Source organism: Pleurodeles waltl, chromosome 5 (assembly GCF_031143425.1).
Source record: "Pleurodeles waltl isolate 20211129_DDA chromosome 5, aPleWal1.hap1.20221129, whole genome shotgun sequence".
NCBI lineage: Eukaryota > Metazoa > Chordata > Amphibia > Caudata > Salamandridae > Pleurodeles > Pleurodeles waltl.
The window spans coordinates 1,760,775,617-1,760,798,249 of NC_090444.1; positions in this window are offsets into that span (position 1 = coordinate 1,760,775,617).

The window sequence follows — 22,633 nt, forward strand, 5'->3', positions numbered from 1 at the left end:
CTTTTTAACTGCCGAATGTGTACAGTTCAATTACATGCATTTATATTTCGTTGTGTGTTACAAAAAAAGTCAGCCTTTCCTTTCACATTCTCTGTACCCCAGCAAGATTGCGACATAATTCACTTTACTTTTCTTTCTCTCACTGAAAAGGGCTCTAAAACTTGGGCTTTGTACAAAACATTTCCCTTCATTCAAATTCAAACATAAATCTGTTCTGTTTCCTTCGCAGGTATGTCCTTTGATTTCAAGTGCTGCCAAACTACCTTGTTGACAGGAAGAACTTGCAACAAAGCTGAGACAGAAAAAGGAAACATAAAAGGCAAGAAAGTGACAAGAAATGCAAAGGAAAAAAATGCAAAAAGCACAGAAAGCCTGTGGGTGGTAAGAGATACAGAATGTAGAATGAGGGGGGAGAACTTGACAAGTAGAACAGAAAGCAGTAGACAAAAATAATTAAACAGAGAGATTAGCAAACATAGACCACAGAAATTTTGCTACAAAGATTGAAGGGGAAATATAATAAAAATGGAAAGAAAACTGAAGAAAATTAACCAAGTGTTGTATGTTTTACTTCGGGGCCTAATCAGCAGGCCGGTGTATATGTATATTGTATTGCTATACCTCGAGCCCAGCAAAAAGGCAGTAGCTGTAATCCCTGAGAGATACTTCAGTGGGTTGATAGATTGACTTCAGAGAACCATGACTAGACTATAAGTCACAGTTTGTACTTCAATTCAGATATCTTAGTGGGTAAATATACCTACGGCAGAGACCTATGTGCATCTTGCAAGTTAGAGATATTTTAACCAATGAAAAAACTCAGTGAGCTTAGGAATTCCGTGACATGAGCGTTAGCATTAGAAACATCAAAGTACGTGCACAGAGTGTTACTTCAAGAACTGAAGGCGGCAATTTGGGTTCAACTTAACACCGTCCCCTGAAACCTACAGTTTCTGTTTCCTGTTTTTTTTCCACTAACATTCCATCATATGCCCAAGGTCCTCACATACACCAAAGGGCCCACCTCACCCACAATACATTTCTGTCCCAAATACTACAATCCACTTTTAACAGTCTCAAAAAACGCCCCACAGAGCCACCATACTATCCCATATCTTGAGATGACTTCAAAACTTTAAGAGGTTGAAAGGCGTCGACAACTAAAAAAGCAAGGGAATAAGATTGAAAAAAACTAGAAAAAATGTATTGAAGGGCTATTCCCTTCAAAGTGGGGGAGAAGGGGTGGCCTAAGCTAAAGGTTAGCCATCTCTTGGCTGCTGAAGATTGACAGTGGGTATACAAGAAACATTATAATTATCTCTACGTCCCTCTTCCTCGAGCCAGTCATTAACTCATGAGGAATGTCACCCAATCTCAGGACAGGAAACAAAACAGGAAGTGCTAACTGACCCTACCCACCCTCAGCTGGACACTACAATAGAGTAGTATTCTTCCAGCACTTCCTGTTTTGTTTCCTGTCCTATGGGTAGGAGGCAGGAAATGCTGAAGTCTTTGCCGGGATTTGGGTTCCGAATATGTAGGGGCAGTTGTTCTTCCTGGCGGGCTTGGAGGACACTCCCCTACCAACGCAGGAGATTTGCTAATGGGAGAAATGGAATGGATCCCCAGGTATCAGTGTGGATTGGAAAAAGCGTGACTACAGATTGGTACTTCGCTGAATAAAGGCCTTGCTCCATTTGGTATGATAAGTACGCTTAAGCTTGGTGTAGCGTGCTTCTGTACATTGTAGTTAAGCCAGTGGATTGATACCTTGCACATTCAGGTATTCAGGATGGTTTTAGGAGTGTAAGACTTGGATTAGTCCTGGTCCCTTGCTATACCTCTTTTGTATCATTACAGAAGTAATTTAGCTTGGGTAGACATTGCTAATCCGGGCCAATTGTTTCTAAACTACATTTTTAAAAGGGCAGGTGAGTTGCTGTGATAATGTAATATTTTAGGAACCATGAGACCTATATGCTTCATTTTGTTGTCAAAACATAGGTTTTGGGGGTCAAGTAGCCTTATAGAGACAGAAAATAACTCCTAAGAGCAACCCTTCCACCTTCTTGGAAAATGGTGGCTCTATAATGAAATGTTTTAGCCATCATATTGGTAATTTATTTTAATATTGTTTTTGTTTCAGGTTTTCCAGTGATTCAAATTCAAAAGCATGAGCAAAACAGGTAGTAGCAGAGGATCTTTGCCTCCTGACAGAGTGTTGCTAACTACAAAATCTGAGGACTCCTTAAACAAAGAAAAATGTGTCATATGCCAAACTAATCTGAAAGAAAAGCTAACATCAACTGCGCCTGGAAAGAAGAGAGTTTGAGATGCTGCAGAAATACAGGAAGACAAAGTTCATAAAAGTTTGAAACAGATAGGTGCGGAGGATCAAATATTGGAAAATAATGGTAAACAAATAGCAGAAACCAGTGAATCACAACAAGAATCTGAGTCTTCTGCGAAAGCCACAACAAGCGAACCCATTTCCCATCCACTTAAAAGATTGATGGCTACACCTCGTCCACCTCCAACAACTGATCAGAAAGCAGAGGATATTCAATGTGTTATCTGTGGTTTAGCTAGAACGAGGGTGAAAGGATTGACGAAAGAACAAAGTACAGCATATGTAAGTCTAAAAAAAACTTGTTTTCATTTGCAGCTAGTTTTTTTCCAAGATGAAGTTTTCGGCCACATAGCTGATCTAAACAGCGATGTGAATGTATTTGCAGCAGATTTGTATGCCCACCCAAACTGCATGCATGCATACATTCAAAATAGGAATGTACAATGAGCTCTCAGTAGCAATGTAACCGCAAGCCTTCAGTTAATTTTGCACTCTTTGAAAAAGCAAATTAAGTTTTACAGCCACTCTTGAGTATTGGCTACTCAGTGAGATCAGAGAAATAATGATCCAACATTGATGAAACTGTATTGATCCATAATAATTATTCTCTGGTGAGAATGTACAATGACAGAATTCGTTTTGTCAGTCTAACAAAAAGAATGAGTGACTTATGGCGCTCTCAGCTGATTTAACTCCTGAAGTTCTTGCTGCCAAAATAAGATCACAGTATACAGTAAAATCAGCCAGAACCATTTTAAGAATAAGAAACGTCCTGAAAGATTTAGATTTTGGACTTAATGACAAATTTTGTAACACTGCAGAGCTCTGCAAATCATGGGAGTCAACAAGAATGTATGATGTTGTCTTTATTACAATTGCTGCTCTTGATAATTTTGTTTTTGAAGACAGCTCTTCTTTGTCTGGAACATCCAGCACACATGATACTGCCATGGTGCTTTTTCAAGACTGTAGCCACGAAAGAAGATGCTGGAAAACAAGCTGTGTCAGCTGTAGGCATAAACAAATGAAGCTGCAAACTTATAACCAACTGCCTTGCCAACGTGTGCAAAATCACTACAAGTCATCAACACGTCCCAGTCTACCAGAAAGTTTCAAAGTGGCTCAGGACATGGATCTTCTTCTACCCGATGCTGGGGTCCACAAAGCTGATTTAACTGATTTTATCATATTGCTTATTCATACGAACTGGAGGATGAAGACAGGCCAGTTCCTCCGTGGGCTGTAATTCATGCTCTGATCTCTAAATACTGTCCCACTGAAGAAGACCAGGCTATCCTGCCAATTTTGTGCAATGAAGGTGTTTTCCGTATCGAAGCTGGCATTTTTATGAGCAATCCAGTAGAAGTTGATGATCTTTATCCAATGATGGTGGTTTTCCACATGGCAAAAGTTGTGTTGTGGTTTGCAGCAAGTTACCTCAATGGATGTGGCACAGACAATGTACTTATTGAGGCTGAAACTTTGGAAGCAAAACTGTCCAGTCAGTATTGAGCGGAACCTCGTTAGTTTGTTCGTTACAAGGTATGCTCATCATATTTGAGGCTATAGAAACATTGTGTTGGAATGCTTTCTGGAACAGAAATGACAAATTAGGTTTTGCGTATCTTATCTCAGAAGTGAACAAGGCACAGGGTGCCCTTCATTCAAAATACATAATGCAAAGCCAGCAATGTTCAATACACTCAGTTCAAAATCAGAAAACCTGAAAACCAAGTTTGTGGAGTTTGTCAAAGAATGTAAAAAAAAAAATCAGAACTTTGCAAGTACTGAGGAAATGTTTTACACATGATGACTCTAGTGAAAAAACCTGGTACATGCTGATCGGGAAGGTAATTGGGAGCTCCATGTGAAAACTGTGGAGTCACTGATTACTTCGCAAATTAAATTGCATAAAACTACCTGAGATATGGGTCCTGGTATTTGAAAAGAGTGAATAAGCTAGAGGTAGAAAAAACATACTTCTACAGAAAATGTATCCTAAGACATTTTGTGGTGAAATACAGAGAGGGAAGATCCAATGCTGTGGCTCCAGATATGAAACTGGAACAGACCATCTAGAGATCACAGAAAAGCTCCAAAGGAATTGTTGGTCAGACACATAAAAGTGAATATATTGCTCAATGGCAGCTAGTTTACCATGAAATCCTTTCTATTTGCAATGTTTTCAGAGAGATGAAAAATGCTAAATTAATGGACTATTGTGAAACTGTTCCTCACCAAAAACTTGTGGGAAAGAACGAGGAATGTTTGACTAAACATGTTGACAGCCTTCTTCATTTCATGCAGCAGCAAGGAAACTCCTTTGAAATAACTGAGCCTGTGCAACTACACAACTTTGTGACCAAACAATATGTGGATAACCATATAAAGACATGTTTACTAGATGTCCTGGAACATGAATCAAAACTATGCGCATAACTGAAGCAGGAGAGATTTGTATTGAAAGAGAAAAAGACGTTTGACATAATCACTAAAGCTAAACTTCCACACTATAATTGCGTAAGAATTTTGTCCAACCAGCCAATATAAAACAGGTTACAACTTTCGCAAGCACATTGAGAGATGGATGTAGCAAGAGAAAGGGGTGAATTTATCAAGGACATTCTGTTGCATGGTCTTCTTCTAACAAATGCAGTGTTTGATGGAGATGCTGCAACCAAACCAGTGAAGCACAAACTCGTACAGGAGCTCGAAAAAAAACTTTCACCTGAAGAATTTCAATTCAAAACGGTGTCCTCATTGAAAACTGCCGTTGTTGTGGACTATATGTCACAAATGCGAATGGTCAATATTTCATCCATGCAAAACTTCGGCGAGGTCGTTCAGACTGTTCTACAGATATCAAAGTCAGTGTCTACCTTTCAAGAACTGCACATTGTCTTTGACAGTTATCTTGAACTATCTGTCAAAGAATGTGAGAGAATCAGGCAAATGTCTAGAAGGGGAACAACTGACCTTGCCTGCATCAAAAATACGACACCTATACCTGTGCAACTTGATAAATTCTGGTCACCAACATTAAATAAGTTGAATTTGGAGATGTTAACTTACCAAAACATTGCTGATATTTCAGGTAACAGTGAAATTCCAATGATTGCAAGTGGAATGATTGTCAATGAGGAGTTGGTGCCTGCAGAGATATATACAAAAGGTATAGGCCATACTGTTCGAAAACCTAACAGCAAATTGGAGTGTGGGTCATAAAAGTAATTTATTCAGACCTGTCAGATTCAGATCTCTCTCATGGATCCTCTCCTCCTCCACCACATCCCAAGGTAAAGTACATTTCCAACGAAGGAAGGACTAAATTGCTGTTGTATATTAAGAACAATATGAGGTTTCCTGCTGAAGTGGCTGAAACCTCTAGAAATGCTTTTCTAAGACAAATCAAGTAACTTGTTACCTCTGGAGCTCCAATTCATCAGTATGTTTGTGATGTAATTCGTACTGAATGAAAAGGTCCAGACAACATCAATATTCCCAGTTTCATGTCAAGACTATGGCCCTCATTATGATGACGGCGGGATACCCCGCTGTCAACCGCGCTGATGGTTGACTGAAGACCACCAGCGCGGTGAAGCCCCTCCGGCCCTAAAATGATGCTGCCGCTGGGCCGGCAGGCGGAAACACTGTTTCCGCCTGCCGGCCCAGCGGGAAACAGGGCATTTACATTGACGCCGGCTCCAAATGGAGCCGGTGCCAATGTGGCAGTATGGCGAGTGCAGCAGCACCCATCGCGCATTTCACTGCCCGTAATTCAGGCAGTGAAATGCACGACGGGCTGTGCATGGGGGCTCCTGAGTCACCCATTCCACCAGCCTTTCCCTGGCAGGGTAAACTGACAGGAAAAGGCTGGCGGAATGGGATTCAGAATCCGCAGGGCAGCGCTGCTTGCAGCACTGCCCTGTCGGATCTGAAACGCCGCCACCGCCAGGCTGCCTGGTGGTGGGAGCCTGGCGGCGTTTGTAGTGTGGCTTTTCTGCCATGGTCATAAAAGGGAGGGTGAGTTGCCACTACTGCAGTGGTCCGCCCGCCATTGTGAGTGCCAGATTCATAATGAGGGCCTATATCTTTTTAAGAGAACAGAGGAAAAGTTGCTGGTTTCCGTCCACGTTGATTCTATGGTGACCAGCCTAATGGGCAGGTGATCAATGGCAGAAGAGAATATCTTAAAGCAACCCACAGATAAAAAGGTTGATGCAGCTCTGAAAAGGTTTATGTAGGATCTTGTAGGGCTATTTGCTCTGGGGCTTATGGTGCATACATAGCCCAGTCTTTGTTGACAGATTTCAAGGAACTTTTCTAAACCAGGCAAAAAGGTTCCCAATGCCTGGAACTGCTAGAAAATATGGAGAAGTAGGTCATGTTTTTATCGGACATCTTGTTTGATGCAGGCCAGGCTTCTGAATTAGAATGAGGGGCTTTAGTAGCAGCATGGAGAGATCCTTTCCTGAAGGGTTGGACCACTGATTCAGCACAAAATCTACTGCCTGAAGAGTGCCTTATCAAGAGTCCATTCCATTTTGTACAGAGCTTAAAGCAAAACTGCATAAAATGCTCAAGGAGAGTAAGTACTCTTATTGTTTTCGTAAGCAGCTTCATCCTAAGAATTTATTTCAATGAAAGAGCAAATGCTTTAGACAAGCTTCCAGGAGGCAGTTGAATGCAGAGGTGGGATCAAAAGTACCCAAAATATAATCCCCCTACTTTGAACCAGCACTCCTGACTATCCTGGGAACAATGCGGTACTTGACTTCACGTGTGAAGTTGGTAGCAGGATCCATTATTTTCTCAATGCATGGCAGACAATGACCTGTGACAAATGGGTCCTCGATATTATCTGGAGGGGTTACAAGATCAAATTCTGTTCCTCTCCTGCTCCCTTAGGGATCATTCATAGCCCTATTCCAAGGTCCCAAAAGAGGATGAATGCGCTAACTAAGGGCATTCTTTTATTGGTTCAGAAGAAAGCCATTGTACCTGTCCCGAAGGGGAGATATCTGATTGTTTCTTGTGCCAAAACTACAAGGAGGTTTTCGAACTGTTATAGATCTAAAATTCTTGAACAAATCTGTAAAGAAAGATCCCCTTCATGATGGAAAGCCTTCAAAGGATCATTCTTCTAATAGAGCCAAACTCCTTCCTGGCCACTTTGGCCTGATGAATGCTTACTTACATGTTCAGATGTACAAACAACATCAGAAGTTCCTGAGGTTCTGTGACTTAGATCAACATTGCAAATAAAGAGTCCTCCAATTTGGTCTTCGGTCATCTCCGAGGGTGTTCACAAAGGTGGTAACCCCCGTTGGTTGCCCATCTTCATCTGAAGGGAATGTCAATCTTTCCTTTGATGACTGGCTGGTTCAGGCTCCTTCTGCTCCAATCTTAACCCACAACCTGTCTTTGATCACTACTAAGCTAAATCATCTCGAAATTCCAGGTTCACCCATCTTCTGATCTTGTGTTTATCAGAGCAAGGTTAAACATTCATCTCGGGAGAGTCTTCTTCCCATGGAGACAACTTTGGGGGTGATTCTAAGTCTGGCGGGCGGCGGAGGCCGCCCGCCAGACTTCCCCCTCCAAAATACCGCTCCGCGGTCGGAAGACTGCTGAGGGTATTCTGGGTTTTGCATTGGGCTGGCGGGCGACCGCCAAAAGGCCACCCGCCAGCCCAGTGCAAAACTACCTTCCCACGAGGACGCCGGCTCCGAATGGAGCCGGCGGAGTGGGAAGGTGCGACGGGTGCAGTGGCACCCGTCGCGAATTTCACTGTCTGCAATGCAGACAGTGAAATTCTTTGTGGGGCCCTCTTATGGGGGCCCCTGCAGTGCCCATGCCATTGGCATGGGCACTGCAGGGGCCCCCAGGGGCCCCACGACAACCCATACCGCCATCCTGTTCCTGGCGGGCGAACCGCCAGGAATAGGATGGCGGTATGGGCTGTCAGAATCCCCATGGCGGCGCAGCGAGCTGCGCCGCCATGGAGAATTCAAATGGGCAGCGGAAAACCGGCGGGAGACCGCCGGTTTTCCACTTCTGACCGCGGTCAAACCGCCGCGGTCAGAATGCCCAGCGGGGCACCGCCAGCCTGTTGGCGGTGCCCCGTCATTTTAGCCCTGGCGGTCTTGGACCGCCAGGGTTAGAATGACCCCCTGTATGTCTTTAAACTCTGCTGAAAGCTCTGCTTTTGAGCAAATAATCCATCTTGTTCAAATGGCTGGAACTGTAGGGCCACATGGCACCTTCGGTAGTCACAGTCCAGTGGGGGCAAGACTGTTTTGGAGGATCCTGTTGTGCCATCTACAGAAACAGGGAGTCTTATCAGCCAGGAATTTGAACCTGATGATCCCAGTCTCTCCAAACAACAGGTGGAATGTGCAGTGGTGGATGGATGTGAACAACCTCTGCAAAGGAATGATGATTGTTCGACCCCCTTTCACAGAGCCACAGGGCATGTAGGGGCTACTGTAATTCAAAGGAATTACGAAATTCTTGAGCAACAACACATTTCCGTTGAGGTTGTGGCTCTAGTGGTTGTCAGACAAATCCTTGTCCCCCTTATAAAGTGGGGTTTTTCACCATTCATTCGTGGCCACATCCAGGGAATGTTCACTAATAGGCTGTACTCAAGAATTCTCCTTTAGCTCTTCAGTAAGTAGTCAAAAGTGTCAATGATATTGCAGCAGCAGCGAGCCCTAAAGGCCCAGTTCTTGCTCCGGCGGTATGGAATCGTTCAGGAGTGCAGCAAGTGGCCTCTCCAAATGGCGCTCACAAGTCCAGACCCAGTTTGACTAAATCAGGCTGCCTACAGTACATGTGGCAGCACCTGTCGGGCTCTCTCCCTCATGCCGTGCTGCCGCTTGTCCCAGTGATCGGAGATGCTCTTTGAAGATGAGGTAAGTCACTCGTCCCCTCACAGGGCTAGGAGGGAGCTTCTCTGTTACGCTCGCCCTCACCAAGGTGGCCACTCTTGGCATACAGGGTCACCGATTAAGGCAATAACCAGTCTTGAAACCTCTGACGGGGTCCTGGCATAGGCGTGTTGTGGGCCTGGCGCTTCCCGCACGGCACTTGCATTGTGGCTCAAGTCACGGCAGCCCTGTCCTGGCAGACGGAGGTCACCAATTACTTCTGTACATGAGCAATGACCCCAACGGTGCACAGCCATTCCCTGAGACCTCGTTAAGGGAGTGTTCTTGGTAGGGTTCGCCACTGGACCTCACTCCCTCCAACACTCTCCTCTTCCTCACAGAGCACACTGGTCTTGCCAAGCAGGCAGGTGCTGATATTCCAGGGTGGGTGATCTTAGTTTCCCTGGATGATGTTACGTTCCTCAGCAGGGAGACTAGTAGGCCCTTGCCCCCAGGATGGTCTAAGGCAGACGTCTTGCAGAGCCTCCCCTTCTCACATAGCCCCTCTGACTGGTTGGCAGATGGCAAATGTTGAGGTCTCAACCTCCCATACTTATAGTCCTTTTCCAGACACCTAATGTGATTTGAGTCTTTGAAGTTTCATGTTGGGGTTCTGAATTGTACATCTTTCCTTCTCTTTCTTCCTCTTGAAAGGCCGTCTGTCACAGCAGGAAAGACTTTTGATTTTGATGAACCACAACACAGTTCATGGGAGTGACCAGAGTTTACACCTGGATGTCAGTCACAGTGATAAGTGCATCAAAAGTTTGTTCTAGGGCTCCCATGCCTACTATTTATGATTCCCTTATCAGCCCCATCTCCTTCCTGAGGTGTGCCCAGGAGCTTTCTATGTGATCTCTCACTGAATCACATATCGCCCTTTTGAAGTGTAAAGGGGGAGTCTTTTCCCCCTTTCCTCTGGTGTGTGTCCCACCCAGCTCACAGGAATGCAGTAATACACAAATCTGTCCTCTATTCCTCACATTTTCACCAGGCAGGCCTAGCCTTCCCAAAACAAAACCCAGGGTCCTCTCTGTAATGTACCATTGCAGGTACTCTAGCACTGCGTACATTCACACCACTCTTATTGTCCAGCACTGTTACCTCTATACATTGTGCCATTACTGACACACATACAGCACACACACTCAGTTTGTTTGCACTGTCCAGTACTGCAGCTTTCCTGTATTGTACCGGGGTGTGCTATTTGCAAACACATAGGGGGTTATCACAACTTTGGAGGAGGTGTTAATCCGTCCCAAAAGTGACAGTAAAGTGACGGATATACCACCAGCCGTATTACGAGTCCATTATATCCTATGGAACTCGTAATACGGCTGGTGGTATATCCGTCACTTTACCGTCACTTTTGGGATGGATTAACACCTCCTCCAAAGTTGTAATAACCCCCATAGTGCCAGAACATACAGTCACCATGTGTGCGCTATACAAACACTTCACACTTCATATATTATACTTCACGAAGGCACACATACACCCAGCACATGTTTTCCTTGCACATGCAGTGCACATCACTACATCTCTCATGTAATGTATTCCAGCAGGCACACATAAACTGAGTACATGCTCTAACCATATATATACTGCACAGTTCTGCTCTATCGCTGTACTGTACCCTTCCTGGACAGTCATACGTCCATCGCAGTCACTACTCCTGTGCAGCGCAGCAATCTACCTCTACCTGATGTAGACAAGGGCGAGTTAACCACACGTCTTTAAAAGATGAGTGCTCCTATAGGCCTCATTCCAGGGACACAGTGTAAAAAGTACCTGTTCACTACTGCTGACTGAACTACTGCAACTACTGCGCTTATGCTGCTTAACACTTGGTGAAAGAAGTAGCCTTCCACCACTATAAGGTTAGCACTTTAGATGCCCCTCCAGGTCTAACAAGACTGCAATCTCTAAGACATGTCTATGTCATGGCACACAAGCATGATCCGTGTTTACCTACGGCAAAAAGTCAGCATTAGGGATCCAGACAACACCACAGTTGGGCACTCAGGGTAGGGGAGCCACCACAATGTGTTAGTGAGATCTAACAACACAGTGATGGTGGCTTACATCAATCATCCATCACCAAGGTAGTACTCATTCCTGATCTTTAAACGAGGTGGCCTGCAATCTAGCTCAGTGGACAGAGACTCATATACTTGCTGTTAGAAATGGGGTCTCTAGTTGGCAGAGGTATACACCCTTGTCCAAGTAAGGACCCAATCCTAGTCCAGGTAAGTCACAACACAATCCAAATTATCCTGTGTCCACCCCCTAGTAGCTTGGCACTGAGAAGTCAGGGTTAACTTAGAAGGCGATGTGTAAAATATTTGTGAAATAAATCATACAGTAAACAGTGAAAAGACCATAAAAATACACCACACAGGTTTAGAAAAATAGATAATATTTATCTGAATAAAATAAGGTCAAAACAATAAAGACCCAATAAGCACAAGTTGGAATATCACTTTTAAAAGGTTTCAAAGAGTCTTAGGGGGTCATTCTGACCCTGGCGGTCATGGACCGCCAGGGCCAACGACCGCGGGAGCACCGCCAACAGGCTGGCGGTGCTCCCATGGGCATTCTGACCGCAGCGGTACAGCCGCGGTCAGAAACGGGAAACCCGCGGTGTCCCGCCGGTTTCCCGCTGCCCAAGGGAATCCTCCATGGCGGCGCTGCAAGCAGCGCCGCCATGGGGATTCCGACCCCCTTACCGCCAGCCTGGTTCTGGCGGTTTTGACCGCCAGAACCTGGCTGGCGGTAACGGGTGTCGTGGGGCCCCTGGGGGCCCCTGCAGTGCCCATGCCAATGGCATGGGCACTGCAGGGGCCCCCTAACAGGGCCCCACCAAGATTTTCAGTGTCTGCCAAGCAGACACTGAAAATCGCGACGGGTGCAACTGCACCCGTCGCACCCCTTCCACTCCGCCAGCTCCTTTCGGAGCCGGCATCCTCATGGAAGGGGGTTTCCCGCTGGGCTGGCGGGCGGCCTTCTGGCGGTCGCCCGCCAGCCCAGCAGGAAACTCAGAATTACCGCGGCGGTCTTTTGACCGCGTAGCGGTATTCTGACAGCGGGACTTTGGCGGGCGGCGGAGAAGTCAGATCGACCCCCTTAATCCTTAGAAATAAACACTTGTCTCTTAGATACACACAGTACCTGGTATGCATAAAAAATAACGATGCATGTAGACCGCAGAGGAGGAGATGCATGGAAAAATAAGGTGTTGCGTCAGATTTTCTGATGCGGCACAGGCAATGCGTTGTTTCTTTCCAGGCTGCAAGGGGTTTGCGTTGTTTTTCGGCATGCAGTCTTGGTTCCTCACTGTGATGCGGGGATATTTTAATGCCCAGGGACGATGCATTGAAAATCCTTGACGCGCTGGAAGAAGGAGCAGGTGCTGTGTCGATACGGTAGGCGATGCATCAAATTTTCCATCGCAAGGTACACGCTGCATCGAATTTGCAGTCGGGAAATCGGGCTGCGTCGTTCCAGTCAGCTGTGCGCCGATTTCTCTGCCACAATGCAGGCTTTGCGTTGATTTTGTGCCCACGCCCAAAATTGACTTATTTAAAACCCGAACAGAACTAGCGGGTTTGTTTCGAAAGATACGCTTGAAAACGTTCTTCTTGGAGAAACATTACGAGGCTTCAGACAAAAACACTGGCCTACGCCCAAAGTCCACTTTCTGCCCAACCACGGGACAGATGCCCCCCGAGGTCCTGGCTTTTGAGAAATCAGTATCCCTAAAAGTCAACGCACTTACTGGGACCACCAAAAAAACATACCAGAATATGAGTACGGCCGAGCTTTCAGCTCTGAAAGCCCTGACATCTGACCCCATGATAATCATTAAACCAGCAGACAAAGGGGGAGCAACGGTAATTTCTCCACTTAAAATGTATAGAGATGAGTGCGAACGTCTGTTGGGTAATACCCACCATTATAAACGCTTATCTCGAGACCCCACACCAGATATTCAAGACGAAATTTCCTTTTTCGTGATGAAGGGCATAGAGAACGACTGGATTACTCGACATGAGGCAGACTTCCTGATACAGGCTAACCCTAGGATTCCCTATTTTTATATTCTCCCAAAAATGCATAAAGGGAAAATTCCCCCACCAGGGAGACCTATTGTATCCGGGATCGGATCGGTTCTAGAACCCCTGTCTCAATTTGTGGATTTCTTCCTTCAGCCATTGGTCAAAAGAATTCCTACTTACCTAAAAGACACGACGGATGTGTTAGTCTTATTAGACTCTGTGGCTTTTGACACAACTAGAGAACTGTTGATCACCCTGGATGTAGAATCCCTATACACCAACATTCCCCAGGAGGCCACTCTGCAGGTCATTAGCGACCTTTTGGAAGCCAATAGAGGAGAGTCACGTACACCGCCTGACTTCATACTTGACTTGGCACATTTGGCTCTCACAAGGAACTATTTCAAGTTTGAGGATAACTTTTTCCTGCAAATACAGGGTACATCTATGGGTAGCACTTTCGCACCTAGCTTGGCATGTCTCTATGTTGATCACTTTGAGAGACAGGTAGTCAACCACGATGACAACCCGTTTTTCCAGCAGATTAAACTCTGGAAACGATATATAGATGACATTCTATTGGTCTGGACAGGAACTAGAGATGAGGCGATGAATTTTGTAAATTGGTTAAATACAGCTAACCCTTTCCTGAACTTCACCATGACCATAGGTGACAACCAACTAGCATTTCTTGACCTATCAATCTATGAAAGCAATGGGGCTCTAGCCACAGAGGTCTATTATAAACCCACAGATCGGAATAACCTGCTCCAATTCAAAAGCTTCCACCCAAGGTCCCTGAGGGAGAATCTCCCTGTTGGTCAATTTTTACGTCTACGACGGAATTGTTCCACCCTCACAGACTACCGCAAACACGCTGAGAAATTGGTTAGTAAGCTGCAAACCAAGGATTATCCCACACATCTGGTGAAGAGAGCATACAAAAGAGCGGGGAATAATAATAGGGACCAACTACTACAACCACGCACTAGGACGTCTGACACTGAACAAATTGTGTGTGTGACTACCTTTAACCCACTATCCAATAAGATTCAGAAAATCATCAAAGATGAGTGGAAAATCCTTATATCTGGTGGTTTACCTTTTCAGCAGCCACTACATGCTTTTAAAAGAGCCACAAACATACGGGACATGGTTGTCCACACAAGACCCAAAGAAGAAAAAAACAATTCCCTAACGACACAAACCACACTATGGGGCCTCCCACCACCAAGAGGACACTACCCATGTGGCAACTGCAGTGTCTGCTGTTTCACCAAAAAGTCAACCACAATAGACCTAGACCTTAAGACTCCATGGGCTCAAAGATCCCTAACCAACTGTAACAGCAAAAACGTGATATATTTGATTAGATGCCCCTGTAACCTTAAATACGTGGGAATGACATCTAGAAAGGTCGCCACAAGAATCTGTGAACATAGGAGTACGATCCGTTGTAAACGAGAGGCTACTAAATTGACTAACCACTTCCTTCTGGAAAAACATTCGGCAGATGACTTACACTGGACGGTCATTGAGCAACTATCTCCATCGTCCTCCAATATGACACAGAGATTGCTCCAGACCGAACAACGTTGGGTCTGGAGATTACACACGGACACCAATGGTCTTAATGATGAGATCCCCTGGTTCACACTCAATAAATGATTTCTCTGACTAATTTATGAGTCCTCTCTTTCGTCCGCTTCTGCTCTATCTTTTTCTTCCCCTTTCCCCCCCCCCCCGGTTGCATTTCTTCTACAATATCCATGTCTTTCCCTCTTCTTCGTTTCCCCCTAAAAAGAAAATCCTTCATCTCCCGCTCTCCTCTCTTTTTCTCGCCTCTTTATTTTTATTTATCATTATTATTTTTAATTTTATTTTTCTCCCCTTTTTTCCCTCCCCCCTTTTTTGTTTCCCCCCCCCCCCCTTTCTTCTACTGCCCCCCCCCCCTGGTTGTCACCCCCTCCCTCCCTCTCTTTTCCTTTTTCTTCCCGTTCTGTCTCTCTTTTCCTCCCCCCCCCCCGGTTGCATTTCTTCTACAACACCCAAACCCCCCCCCCGTCCGTTTTGTTCCCCCTTCTCCCTCCTCCCTTTCTTTCGTCCCCCCTTCTTTCCCCCCCCCCCTCCTTCCTTTTCTTTATCCTTTCCCACGTTTTCCTCTCTTTTTTTCTTTCTTTCTTGGCCCTTTGGGCTACGGGACCGCTGGGAACTACATTTCCCAGCGGCCACTGGAAACGCAAGCCTTCCGCTGGTGGCGCTCGGGCCGGAATCTTCTGGCTCGGGCCCCACCCTTGCACTCGCCCGCATTCATGCCGGCGCCCCGGCACAGCTGGGGCGCCCGCTGGTGCGGTAAAGCACATCGAGGCCATCAACCTAAAGAGGCCCGCCTTTGCACTCGATCACATTCATGCCGGCGCCCCGGCTTGGCCGGTGCGCCCGCCATTACGGCAATCATATCGAGGCTAGTAACGCAAAGAGCCCCACGGCGGTGATTAACATCAATTGAACTCCAATTTACGCGCTAACAGGGCGCACCTGGAATTTCTTACAGCCATAAATAGACCGTTCTCCCTCAGCCACTTGTCACAAGCGGTCCAAGGAGAGGACGAAGTAGGCGCACGGCGAGCGTCCCCTTTGATGTAGTGAGTGGCATACCGGATCACAGGCAGCACAGATAAGCCCTTATTGCTTTTAATCTTACTTTTTTTGTCTATAGTCACTTCGGTTTCTCTTAACCAGTATTTTTCAACCAGCAATAGTGGGTTCCTAATGGGAACTTGCTTTTCCCCCCCCAATGCTCCCTCTGTATCTATTCTGCCTACTTCTGTTCCTCTCCTCACTTCGTCTTTATGTTCATCTCTATCCCTTAGTGTGTGACTATAAGGGGACACTCCCCCTCCTGGATACCAGAGGCTAGCTGCCTCTAAGAAAAGGGTAAGAACTATAATTCCCTGCAGTGATAGGACTGTCCACTTGTGTAGATATACCCACTCAGTCACTCCACGCATGTATTTTACCTTTTTTGAACATATGTGTTTCGTGCATGAATGCATCCCCTTGACACGTGTGTAGTTGGTTGGTTTTGCAGTGCTGTATGCCACCAGAGTGCTAATTAATTGTTTTTCTCCCCATAGGCCGCCTCAAGGTAATTCCTTGGGTAATGTAGATCATTCATTTTTCATTTTCTCACTCTTTGATTTCCCCATAGAGCATTTTCCTCCAACGTGAGACGTAGGGATCCTAGGCCCTGACGAATGCCCCGAGACCTTCATTGGCTCACTGTTGAGGGCAGAAACATGTTGGCTAGTAATTAGTTAGGTGACCCTGTGAGTCCTTGTCCTCACAGAGGTGTCCCAACCCCCCCTTTTTAACTACACCAGTCAGACACCACCATTAAATTTGTTGCTCTTCACAGGTGTCTGCTTAGGTGTTTTTAGTTTTTCAGTAGATTAGCTGGATCCCGATCTTTCCAGAAACAAGTTTATTTACGCACTCCCTCCTGTTCCTTTAACAGTGAGGTTGAGTCCGCCCAGGTGGCACTGTCCTACCTGGGTGGGTCTAGGTGGTCAAATGATGAAGCATGACACTATATAGTGTGTGAGACCACCTAGTCCGTAAAAGGAAATCCCTTTCTTCCCACCCCTCGCTGTTCCACTCGGTAATTTCCAACTGACATTCCACTGACTTTACCCTTCCAAATAGGAATACATACAACCCAGGACTACGCTAATATCCGCGACGTCCGCTTTTAGAGAACCCCGTACTTTCGTGTGTATTTTGAATTATAGGGAGCTAAGTACGGAGTGTTCCTCCATATTTATCCCCCCTCCTCCCTCTTCCTCTCTCCATGTGTAATGATAGTTGAGCAGCTGCTAGCTGCGAGAGTCCCCCCTCTAGTGAGTAATTATTGCTCCTTTGTCCAGGACCACACACCAACACTAAGGTTGTTTGTCCTCTTCCCTTTTTTTTCCCCTCTCCCCCTACTGCCTCATATCGGTGCTCTTTCTTCCCCAGTATGGCGGAAGGACTCTCCTTCAGTGATGAGGATCTGACAGCCATTCTGTCGGCCCCCTCACTTCTTGGTGATACCACCCTCTCCAAGAGTTTGTCCCAGTTGGGCGACTGGGATACACTAGTAGAACTAAAACGATCTCATGTCAAAACTATTCTCCACGGGGCCGTTCTGACTGAATACCTCCGGAGCAATACAGCACCAAATGGACTGTTGGTCACCAATGCCCCACGTATATTCCTTGAAGATCTAGAATTTAGAAAGGATTGGGCTTTGATAGCATGGAAGTGTACTAGAGATTGGCTCATCCTGATCATAAAAACAGCGACAAGGTTATCCGAGGCACTCCTTATTCAGATAAAAACGAGTGAGAATAACCTAAAATCAGGGATGAGCATTCTCTCCTTTAAAAAGAAACTAGAGGAGGTTAACAAAAATATGAACGAGCATAAGGAATATCTCACTCAGCGAAAGATTTCTAAATTCCAAAAAGATCTCGATCGGTTCTCCCACGAGAAGATATACCCTTATACCAAATCGGATTATGTAGCGAAAACTAACAACATATCCGACACCTCATCTGGTGGTAACACCAGTTCAGATAATGATAGTTCATCATCAGATAATTTGCGGCAACGTCGTGGACGACGTGGGCAACGCCGGGGAAGGTGGAATCACCCACCTATGTTACCCCCCTGCCCTCCATACCATAATCAACAATGGGGTTGGCCTTCCCAATATGGACTCCCACCTCAATACCAGGCGCCCTTTTTCCAACACCCTGCACAATGGTCTTTTCCTGAGCCACCGCAGCCTTTTTTAGACAGAGGCAACGGGAGGGGAAAAGGAAAAAGGAAAGAGGTACATTGGAGGCCAAGAGAGGACACCCCAGAGAATACTGCACAAAGGGAACCCCTCCCAGGGACAAGCAAAACACTGTAACGAGCCTGACGGATAATCAAACAGATAACATTATCAATCTGAGTAACCGGGTTCTGAGTGAAATTGAAACTAAGGCACTAAACAAGGGCTTAAACTTTGTGCCCACGCCCAAAATTGACTTATTTAAAACCCGAACAGAACTAGCGGGTTTGTTTCGAAAGATACGCTTGAAAACGTTCTTCTTGGAGAAACATTACGAGGCTTCAGACAAAAACACTGGCCTACGCCCAAAGTCCACTTTCTGCCCAACCACGGGACAGATGCCCCCCGAGGTCCTGGCTTTTGAGAAATCAGTATCCCTAAAAGTCAACGCACTTACTGGGACCACCAAAAAAACATACCAGAATATGAGTACGGCCGAGCTTTCAGCTCTGAAAGGCCTGACATCTGACCCCATGATAATCATTAAACCAGCAGACAAAGGGGGAGCAACGGTAATTTCTCCACTTAAAATGTATAGAGATGAGTGCGAACGTCTGTTGGGTAATACCCACCATTATAAACGCTTATCTCGAGACCCCACACCAGATATTCAAGACGAAATTTCCTTTTTCGTGATGAAGGGCATAGAGAACGACTGGATTACTCGACATGAGGCAGACTTCCTGATACAGGCTAACCCTAGGATTCCCTATTTTTATATTCTCCCAAAAATGCATAAAGGGAAAATTCCCCCACCAGGGAGACCTATTGTATCCGGGATCGGATCGGTTCTAGAACCCCTGTCTCAATTTGTGGATTTCTTCCTTCAGCCATTGGTCAAAAGAATTCCTACTTACCTAAAAGACACGACGGATGTGTTAGTCTTATTAGACTCTGTGGCTTTTGACACAACTAGAGAACTGTTGATCACCCTGGATGTAGAATCCCTATACACCAACATTCCCCAGGAGGCCACTCTGCAGGTCATTAGCGACCTTTTGGAAGCCAATAGAGGAGAGTCACGTACACCGCCTGACTTCATACTTGACTTGGCACATTTGGCTCTCACAAGGAACTATTTCAAGTTTGAGGATAACTTTTTCCTGCAAATACAGGGTACATCTATGGGTAGCACTTTCGCACCTAGCTTGGCATGTCTCTATGTTGATCACTTTGAGAGACAGGTAGTCAACCACGATGACAACCCGTTTTTCCAGCAGATTAAACTCTGGAAACGATATATAGATGACATTCTATTGGTCTGGACAGGAACTAGAGATGAGGCGATGAATTTTGTAAATTGGTTAAATACAGCTAACCCTTTCCTGAACTTCACCATGACCATAGGTGACAACCAACTAGCATTTCTTGACCTATCAATCTATGAAAGCAATGGGGCTCTAGCCACAGAGGTCTATTATAAACCCACAGATCGGAATAACCTGCTCCAATTCAAAAGCTTCCACCCAAGGTCCCTGAGGGAGAATCTCCCTGTTGGTCAATTTTTACGTCTATGACGGAATTGTTCCACCCTCACAGACTACCGCAAACACGCTGAGAAATTGGTTAGTAAGCTGCAAACCAAGGATTATCCCACACATCTGGTGAAGAGAGCATACAAAAGAGCGGGGAATAATAATAGGGACCAACTACTACAACCACGCACTAGGACGTCTGACACTGAACAAATTGTGTGTGTGACTACCTTTAACCCACTATCCAATAAGATTCAGAAAATCATCAAAGATGAGTGGAAAATCCTTATATCTGGTGGTTTACCTTTTCAGCAGCCACTACATGCTTTTAAAAGAGCCACAAACATACGGGACATGGTTGTCCACACAAGACCCAAAGAAGAAAAAAACAATTCCCTAACGACACAAACCACACTATGCGGCCTCCCACCACCAAGAGGACACTACCCATGTGGCAACTGCAGTGTCTGCTGTTTCACCAAAAAGTCAACCACAATAGACCTAGACCTTAAGACTCCATGGGCTCAAAGATCCCTAACCAACTGTAACAGCAAAAACGTGATATATTTGATTAGATGCCCCTGTAACCTTAAATACGTGGGAATGACATCTAGAAAGGTCGCCACAAGAATCTGTGAACATAGGAGTACGATCCGTTGTAAACGAGAGGCTACTAAATTGACTAACCACTTCCTTCTGGAAAAACATTCGGCAGATGACTTACACTGGACGGTCATTGAGCAACTATCTCCATCGTCCTCCAATATGACACAGAGATTGCTCCAGACCGAACAACGTTGGGTCTGGAGATTACACACGGACACCAATGGTCTTAATGATGAGATCCCCTGGTTCACACTCAATAAATGATTTCTCTGACTAATTTATGAGTCCTCTCTTTCGTCCGCTTCTGCTCTATCTTTTTCTTCCCCTTTCCCCCCCCCCCCCCGGTTGCATTTCTTCTACAATATCCATGTCTTTCCCTCTTCTTCGTTTCCCCCTAAAAAGAAAATCCTTCATCTCCCGCTCTCCTCTCTTTTTCTCGCCTCTTTATTTTTATTTATCATTATTATTTTTAATTTTATTTTTCTCCCCTTTTTTCCCCCCCCCTTTTTTGTTTCCCCCCCCCCTTTCTTCTACTGCCCCCCCCCTGGTTGTCACCCCCTCCCTCCCTCTCTTTTCCTTTTTCTTCCCGTTCTGTCTCTCTTTTCCTCCCCCCCCCCGGTTGCATTTCTTCTACAACACCCAAACCCCCCCCCCCCGTCCGTTTTGTTCCCCCTTCTCCCTCCTCCCTTTCTTTCGTCCCCCCTTCTTTCCCCCCCCCTCCTTCCTTTTCTTTATCCTTTCCCACGTTTTCCTCTCTTTTTTTCTTTCTTTCTTGGCCCTTTGGGCTACGGGACCGCTGGGAACTACATTTCCCAGCGGCCACTGGAAACGCAAGCCTTCCGCTGGTGGCGCTCGGGCCGGAATCTTCCGGCTCGGGCCCCACCCTTGCACTCGCCCGCATTCATGCCGGCGCCCCGGCACAGCTGGGGCGCCCGCTGGTGCGGTAAAGCACATCGAGGCCATCAACCTAAAGAGGCCCGCCTTTGCACTCGATCACATTCATGCCGGCGCCCCGGCTTGGCCGGTGCGCCCGCCATTACGGCAATCATATCGAGGCTAGTAACGCAAAGAGCCCCACGGCGGTGATTAACATCAATTGAACTCCAATTTACGCGCTAACAGGGCGCACCTGGAATTTCTTACAGCCATAAATAGACCGTTCTCCCTCAGCCACTTGTCACAAGCGGTCCAAGGAGAGGACGAAGTAGGCGCACGGCGAGCGTCCCCTTTGATGTAGTGAGTGGCATACCGGATCACAGGCAGCACAGATAAGCCCTTATTGCTTTTAATCTTACTTTTTTTGTCTATAGTCACTTCGGTTTCTCTTAACCAGTATTTTTCAACCAGCAATAGTGGGTTCCTAATGGGAACTTGCTTTCCCCCCCCCTAATGCTCCCTCTGTATCTATTCTGCCTACTTCTGTTCCTCTCCTCACTTCGTCTTTATGTTCATCTCTATCCCTTAGTGTGTGACTATAAGGGGACACTCCCCCTCCTGGATACCAGAGGCTAGCTGCCTCTAAGAAAAGGGTAAGAACTATAATTCCCTGCAGTGATAGGACTGTCCACTTGTGTAGATATACCCACTCAGTCACTCCACGCATGTATTTTACCTTTTTTGAACATATGTGTTTCGTGCATGAATGCATCCCCTTGACACGTGTGTAGTTGGTTGGTTTTGCAGTGCTGTATGCCACCAGAGTGCTAATTAATTGTTTTTCTCCCCATAGGCCGCCTCAAGGTAATTCCTTGGGTAATGTAGATCATTCATTTTTCATTTTCTCACTCTTTGATTTCCCCATAGAGCATTTTCCTCCAACGTGAGACGTAGGGATCCTAGGCCCTGACGAATGCCCCGAGACCTTCATTGGCTCACTGTTGAGGGCAGAAACATGTTGGCTAGTAATTAGTTAGGTGACCCTGTGAGTCCTTGTCCTCACAGAGGTGTCCCAACCCCCCCTTTTTAACTACACCAGTCAGACACCACCATTAAATTTGTTGCTCTTCACAGGTGTCTGCTTAGGTGTTTTTAGTTTTTCAGTAGATTAGCTGGATCCCGATCTTTCCAGAAACAAGTTTATTTACGCACTCCCTCCTGTTCCTTTAACAGTGAGGTTGAGTCCGCCCAGGTGGCACTGTCCTACCTGGGTGGGTCTAGGTGGTCAAATGATGAAGCATGACACTATATAGTGTGTGAGACCACCTAGTCCGTAAAAGGAAATCCCTTTCTTCCCACCCCTCGCTGTTCCACTCGGTAATTTCCAACTGACATTCCACTGACTTTACCCTTCCAAATAGGAATACATACAACCCAGGACTACGCTAATATCCGCG